Genomic DNA, 8,314 nt, shown 5'->3' with positions numbered 1-8,314 from the left:
TCGATGGTGGCTATGCCCGCCCGCAACTAATACTGAAGTCGGCAGCTTGAGCTGAGCTGCCACCCAGATGGCTCAGTGGATACAGCGTGTGCTCTTCACAACAAGGCTGCTGGTTCGACTTCCGCATGGGATGGTGGCTACGCCCACCCACAAGTAAGATAGAACACAGCACCTTGAGCTTAGAGGCCATGAGCTGCCGACAGGAAGCCAAATGGTGACTGGCGCCCTCCACAACAGACTGAAGAACAACAACTTGACTGGTCCCCTTCCCCAATTCCCCAATAAAATCTTTTTAAAATTTTTAAAAAGACTCAAGGGGAATTCCATTAGTCAATTAGCATATCAATAGCAGGAGCCATCAGCTTGTCAGAGAAAGAGAGAAAGAGAGAGAGAAAGAGAGAGGGCATTTCACTCTGTTACAGAATGTGACACTGTGCTATATGCATATAAATCCACAAATGTGGGGACAGAGCCCTCTGCAGAGTTTTAGTGAAGCTAAAAGCAGAAAGGAACAGGAATGATGTGGTGTAAGGCCATCATCACACAGTGACCTACAAGATGAGGGAAATGGATGATGGATTACCGATGCAGATCACAAAATGGAACAGGGCCACATCTAGCAGTGATGAGGAACTCTGTCCAGGGTTGCTATAAGTTTCATTTGCCTAAAAGCAGAACATTTAGAAATTCTCTACTTGTCTTGCTGACAGTATTACCCCTCAGAAAGTTAAGAAATCAACAAGAGGGGTGTTTGCTCTTCATGATGTCATTCTGACCAATAATGAAGAATTAATTGGTGAAGTGGAAACTTGAAGAGCAACCGTATTACCTCAGAGTTTGTGAGGGCACAAGGCTAGACAGAATGCAGGACTTTGCCTTAGAATTTAAGAAAACGGACTTCCAGTGGTTCAGAGAAAAGAAACATAGCATAAAGGCAAAGGAGGAGCAGGGGTTGAATGGGTCGAACTTTAAGTCATGGATCTGCCATTTTCCAGCTGGGTGACCTTGCTTAAGTTACTTAAACTCACTGAGCTTCAGTTTACTAGGAATGACAAGGGAGGGAGGGAGAAAGAAAAAAGAGAGGAACAACAGCAGAATGACACCAACTACCGCCCATTTGTTAAGACAATTGGATGAGATAGCACTTAGTAGGTAGGCATTAATTTTTAGTTTTCTTGTACTTTCTCCTTGGCCACCCTCCCCAAAGGGTTAAAAGGCTCTTAGAAACTAAATTCTGACCATATAATTATGAAGTATTTTAATGAAGAAGTAAAAGGAAAGGTATCTAAAAAAATGCTGTAAATGCACAGAGACTTCTTTGATAATGAGACATTAAAAAGGTGGAAAGAAGGTCATCTGACCAAGGATGAATATAAAATAGTAACATGAAACTGCCAAAATCATATCAGGAAGGCCAGACCCCAAATGAGCTAATTCTAGGAGTAAGAAAAAAAGCTGTTTTCAGTTTTGTTTGCATCAAGAAGCAAATGAAGGAGGCCTTAAAATCTGCATGTTGGGCCAGATAGTATGTATTGTTTTAATTAAAATCAGTTTTCAAAATTATAAACATAATATAAGCACATGTAAAAGAATTCCAACAGTACCACAGGGTAGAAAATGAAAAATGAAATGGTGTAATGTTGCCAGACAACGAAGATAAAAAGGACCTCTTTCATTCCTATTTTGTTTTGGTCTTCTCTGCTATACAAACAAACTGTCCATCAGATTGAAATGGATCAAGCACACAAGAGAAAACTGAGAGTAATAATAAGAAATTGTAAGAAAGCATCAAGGTGCTTTAAATGATTTTGGCTCTTGGCCGAGACAAATTATATTTCAGGATGTTGAGAGAACCTGTAGATGAGAGCTTTGCCTTGCTATTTGTAACCTTTGGGGAACCACAGGAAATAAGTAAGATGCTGGAAGGTTCCAATTGAGATGGTGGAGTAGGTAAACACTGTGCTCACCTCCTCGCATAATCACATCAAAATTACAACTGAACTACAGAACAACCATCATTGAGAACCTCCTGAAGTCTAGCTGAACCAAAGTCCTATAAGTAAGACATAAAGAAGCCACCTCGAGACCGGTAGGAGAGGTGGAGGCGCGGAACAGCTGGTCCCACACCCACGCGACCACTAAAAATCAGGAGGAATAGCTCAGCTGTGGAGGTCTCCCCCGAGGAGCGAGAGGTCCCAGCCTCAAACCAGGCTCCCCAGCCCAGGCTTCCAGTGCCAGGAAGAGAAGTCTCCACAACTTCTGGTTGTGCAAACCAGCAGAGACTTTGGCTTAGTGAGACGGAGGGTGGCTGCACTCCCAGGTGCTCCCCTTAAAGGACCCACACATGGACTTACCTGCTAACAGAATCACTCTGAGCTCCAGCGCTGGGGTAGTGGGGGCAAATGGAGAGGAACTAAATTGTCAGGCTTCAGGACAAGGGCTGGAGGCGCAGCTTCCTCCCGGATGGAGGAGCTGGCGGAAGCCATCGTTCCTTTGTTGAGCCCTCCCCCTCCCTGCGTGCAGACACAGGTGGCTGCCATATCGGAGTCTCCATCAGCCTATCAGAGTTCTCCCTGCCCTGGTGATTACCCGAGACCCAGCCCCACCCAACTTGCAAGTCCACCCAAGCTGCTTTCAGTGGCTTTTTCATACAAATGCCTTTCTTGGCTCATGCCGAAGACTTTCATAAAATCTCTCAAAGGTTCACACACCCCAAACAAGCAGCAGCTGACCTCGGCCTTCCCCATACCTCCGGCTAAGCAGCCCCAAGCCCGGCACTAGCAGCAGCTGGCTTCAGTTCACAGCTTAGCCCCTCCCAGGCAGCTCCAAGCCCAGCGCAGGTGGCAACCATCTGCAGATCACTTTGTAGCTCATGCCAAGTGGCCCCGGGCAGGGCAATGGCAGCAGCTGACCTTGGCTTGCAACAGAGCCCCTTCCAAGGGACCCCAGAACTATCACACCCAGTGGCCAGCTTAAGACCACACCATAGCACCACCCAACCACCTCCACAGATGACATACCCAAAGGGCAGACTAGGCAGGCACCAGAGCCCTGCTAAAGTGAATCCTGCTCTGTAGGGTCAGCCCCTGTACAACAGCTTCTCCACTGTATTCACCAGCAGTCCTCGCAGCCAGTCAGCCCGAGGATCAATCCCTCCCATTGACATGCCGACAGCTACCAAGGCTCAACTACAACAGGAGAGCACACACAACCCCACAGGGGACACACCTGGAGCACCCGGCTCCGGTGACCAGGGAGACTGTGACACTGGGCCTCACAGGACACCCACTACATAAGTCCACTCTACCAAGACCAGGAGACATAGCAGCCCTACCAAACACATAGAAACAAACACAGGGAGGCAGCCAAAATAGGGAGACAAAGAAACATGTCCCAAATAAAAGAACAGAACAAAGCTCCAGAAAAGAAACTAAACAAAATGGAGACAAGCAATCTATCAGACACAGAGTTCCAAACACTGGATATTAGGATGCTCAATAATCTAAGGGAGAGCTTCAACAAAGAGATAAGAAAAATTAATATGGCGATATTTTAGAAAACCTAAAAAAAGAACCCATCAAAAATAAAGAATACAGGTTCCTTTGGAGGAATGTGAGAATCTGTTCCACATCTCTTCCCTAGCGTCCAGTGGTTTCTCTCGCAATCTTTGGTGTTCCTTGGCTTGTAGAAACATTACCCTGATTGCTGCCTTCGTGGTCGCATGGTGTTCTCTCTGTGTGCATGTCTCTGTCCAAATTACCCCTTTCTAAAAGGTCACCAGTCATGTCAGATTTGTTCCCCACCCTATTTTAGTATGACCTCATCCTAACGAATAACATCTGCAACAACTCTATTTCCAAATAAGGTCACAGTCTGAGATACTGGGGGTTAGGACTTTAACATATTAATTGCAGGGGGGGTCCACAATGCAATCCATAACAGGGTTATGATGAACAATATGGCTAAGAATATTCTTGCACGTTTTGGTGAATATATGTACTCATTTCTGACGAGTATATTCCTACAAGTGGATATACTGGATTTACAGAATATGTATATGTTCAGCTTTAGTAGATTCTGCCCGTTTTCTAAAATGGTTATATCAATTTTCCCTCCCATCATTAGTGTATGAGAATTCCACTTGTGCCACAGCCTTACAAATATTTGGTATCATCTGTCTTTTTTATTTCAGCCTTTATTATGGGAATATAGCTGTATCTCATAGTGATTTCAATTTAGATTTCCCTGATTACTAAGAAAGCTAAATTCCTTTATGTAAAAAATGAATACAATAACTGAATTAAAGAATGAGAAAAAGTATAACTATTCCACTGTGTTGTACAGCTGAAACTAATTCTAAAAAATGTGTATTTCACAATAAAAAATAAAAAAAAGAATAAATGAGGGGAAATCAACAGCAGATTAGATAAAGCAGAGAATCAAATCAGCGACCTGGAAGACAAGGTAGCAGAAAACACCCAATCAGGATACGAAAAAGAAAAAAGATCCCCCCCCACCAAATGAGGATAATTTAAGAGACCTCTGGGACAACATCAAGTGTACCAACATTCGCATCATAGGCATACCAGAAGGAGAAGAGAGAGAGCAAGGGATTGAAAACCTATTTGAAGAAATAATGACTGAAAACTTCCCTAACCTGCTGAAGGAAATAGACATACAAGTCCAGGAAGCGCAGAGATTCCCAAACAAGATGAACCCAAACAGGCACACATCAAGACACATCATAATTAAATCGGCAAAGGTTACAAAGAGAGAATCTTAAAAGCGGCAAGAGAAAAGCAGTTAGTTATTACAAGGGCGGTCCCATAAGACTGTCAGCTGATTTCTCAACCTAAACTTTGCAGGCAAGAAGGGATTGGCATGAAATATTCTAAGCGATGAAAAGCAATAACATACAACCAAGATTACTCTACCCAGCAAGGCTGTCATTTAAAATCGAAGGAGAGATAAAGAGCTTTCCAGTCAAGAAAAAGCTAAAGGAGTTCATCACCACCAAACCAGTATTACACAGAATATTAGATGGAGTTCTTTAAGACAGGGGGGAAAATGATAAAAAATATGAACAATAAAATGGCAATAACTACATATCTAGCAACAATTACTTTTAACGTAAATGGATTAAATGCTCCAATCAAAAGACAGGTGGGCTGAATGGCTAAGAAGAGAAGGCCCTTACGTATGCTGTCTACAAGAGACTCACTTCATATCGAAAGACACACACAGACTGAAAGTAAAGGGATGAAAATGGAAACAAACAAAAAAAGCTGGAGTAGCAATACTTATACCAGACAAAACAGACTTTAAAACAAAGGCTATAAAAAGAGACAAAGGACCAAATAATCCCACTTCTGGGTATTTATCTGAAGAAATCCAAAACATTACTTCAAGGGAATGTGTCCATCCGTATGTTCATTGCAGCATTGTTTACAGAAGCGAAGATATGGAAGCAACCTAAGTGCCCATCAATAGATGACTGGAAGAAGAGGAATATTACTCGGCCATAAAAAAGAATGGAATCTTGCCATCTACTACCACATAGATGGACCTAGAAAGTATTGTGATGAGTGAAATAAATCAAACAGAAAAAGACAACAACAACAAAACACAGAAAAAGACAAATACCATATAATCTCACTTATTTGTGGAATCTAAAGAGTAAGATAAACAAAACAAATAGACTCACAGAGAACAAACTGATGGTTGCCAGATGGGAGGGGTGTTGGGGAATGGGCGAAAAAGGTGAAGGGATAAGAAATACAAATTGGTAGTTACAAAAGTGTCACGGGGATATAAAGTACAGCACAGGGAATATAGTCAATAATATTGTAATAACTATGTATGGTGTCAGATAGGTACTAGACTTATTGGGGTAACTTCATAAGTTATATAAATGTCTAATCACTGTGAAACCAATATACTATATTGTATGTCAACTGTAATTAGAATATAAAAAATTGTAAAAAAACAAAGATGCTGGAAGCCTAGAGAAGGATATATGCTCTTTTTTAAAGGGAAGATGATAGGTATCACAAGGTTCTGGATAGGTAGATTTCCCTTAATCACAGCAAGTTTCTAGAATACGTTATGGGAAGAAAATGGCTTGCATGAGACCTAGAAGGGAGCTAGTGATCACAAAGGGATTATAAAACCCTTTAAGCACAGTTCCACAGACTAAGCTCATTTTCTTTTCTGCAATGAGCTTTAGTAAATGTGAATGGTAAAGCAGAGGGAATGTTGTAGGCATAGTGTATCTGGATTCCAGCAAGGCACAGACAAAGCCACTCATAATGTCCTTGGGAAAAAGTTCGAAGATGTACACAGTGCAGTTATTGAATGGTCATCCCAAAGTCTGCTAATTAATGGATCAATGTTTATGTACTAACTTACTATGTGTCACCTCTACTCAAATGTAAGGTCTTCAACAGAGGGACTTTGTCTTCTATTTTGCTCATGATTTTATCTCCAGTACCTATAACAGTGCCCAGTACATAGTAGAGTGTTCCAGAAATGTCTGTTGCATGAATGAATGAACTTCGAACTAGGGCTTCAGGGCAGGTTACCAAGCTCTTCTCTGGCCTCTCCTATTCAGTATGTTTCATCATTTATTTGGATAAAGATGTTAGGTGGCATGCTGACCAAATATGCAGACAATGTGGGCGTCTGAGAGAGAGAACAAAATAATAAGAGTGTATCCAAAAAAGAACAACCAGCAAGAGCAATTTAATAGAGATGAATGTACTTACATGGAAAAAACTGGAAGTACAAGCTGAGGCATTAATGGCAGTATGTGTGAAAAAGGACTTAAAAGTTTTCATTCATTCTTTTTTTTTTTAATTGGGTAAATTTTTTTCCAGGACCCATCAGCTCCAAGTCAGGTTGTCGCCCTTCAATCTAGTTGTGAAGGGCACAACTCAGCTCCAAGTCCAGTCGCCATTTTCAAACTAGTTGCTGGGGGCGTAGCCCACAATCCCATGTGGGAGTCAAACCGGCAACCTTGTTGTTAGGAGCACGTGCTCTCACCAGCTGAGCCGTCCTGCCACCTGTTGGCGGCTCAGCAGCAGCTCAGCTTGGGCGCAGCGTCATTGGCCCATGTGGGAATCAAACTGGTGGCCCTGTTGCTCAGAGCACCGTGCGCTCCAACCAACTGAGCCACCCGGCTGCCCTTCATTCATTCTTTGAACAACCACTTTTTGAAAGTGCCAAGCACTGTGTTGGACAGTGGGGATACACAACCTTGAGGACAGCATAGTGTCTGCCCTTGTGGAACTTAAAGATGATTGAGGGTGACACAAATGATTCAGATTAGTCCACAAACAAGAGCACATTTACAAACTGTGAAGAATCAAACAGTGCTTAGGGAGCTTGTAATGAGAACTGACTGGGAAGTCAGGGAAGGTTCTCTGAGGAACTGACTGACACTTGAGCTGACTTCTCAAAGCTAAGGAGGAAGCTCAGGTGAAGTTAGGGGAAAGCTAACAGTAAGTGCAGTGAGTCAACTACATGAAGCGCCTGCAGAAGTGTAACTGTGGTCCCTTGCCCTTGCCCGCGGCTCGCTGGGCTGGGGACGCGCTCACGACTCGGCCAGTGTTTGTCAGGCCTTGGGCTAAATAGGCAGCACTTATGGTCAGGATGTTGGTATTAGGACCGAGGAGACAGGTGCATGGCTGGGAGATCACTTGGTTTTACACACACACACACACACACTTTCCTAGCTCTGTCCACTGAGAGGACCTAGAAATAAAGGCACTCCAGGAACAATGAGTACACCTAGCACCCAGATCTCAGGCACTAACTACCATTGTCCATTAAAAGGGGCCAGGGATCCTTGATTCCAGAGATGGGAAAGGCAAAATACAAGATTAGGTGATACGAAAATATTTTAAAAACTTGAATCAATAAGTGAAGAAAATGCTCTACCTAACAAATGCCAACTCATAAGTGAAAAGGGAAGGATGGGAATTTAACACACTGTGGACCGGTGATGCAGCTTTGCATCTATATACTTAAATGCCCCATCCTCAATGTGTTAACAATCCACCTTTAGCAGCCATCACAGTAAAAATGAACTGATGCCCAAAGTGGTGAGTGAAAGTGTAATGAGGAACATGGGAGTTGGTCTCAAACTATCTTCCACAGAGAACCTTGTAATCACTAAGTAATTACTAAGTACCTGGTAAACACCATCTTAACTTTAACCAATGGTGGGAAAAGTGACATTGTGTGCCTGCTGGTATGCTGCACTGAGAAGAATGCATCGCATTTGTGGTATGCCTCCCCAAAATGTGTCAACTGA

Source organism: Hipposideros armiger, unplaced genomic scaffold (genome assembly GCF_001890085.2).
Source record: "Hipposideros armiger isolate ML-2016 unplaced genomic scaffold, ASM189008v1 scaffold_119, whole genome shotgun sequence".
Taxonomy (NCBI): domain Eukaryota; kingdom Metazoa; phylum Chordata; class Mammalia; order Chiroptera; family Hipposideridae; genus Hipposideros; species Hipposideros armiger.
Note: the sequence above shows the minus strand (reverse complement) of the source record.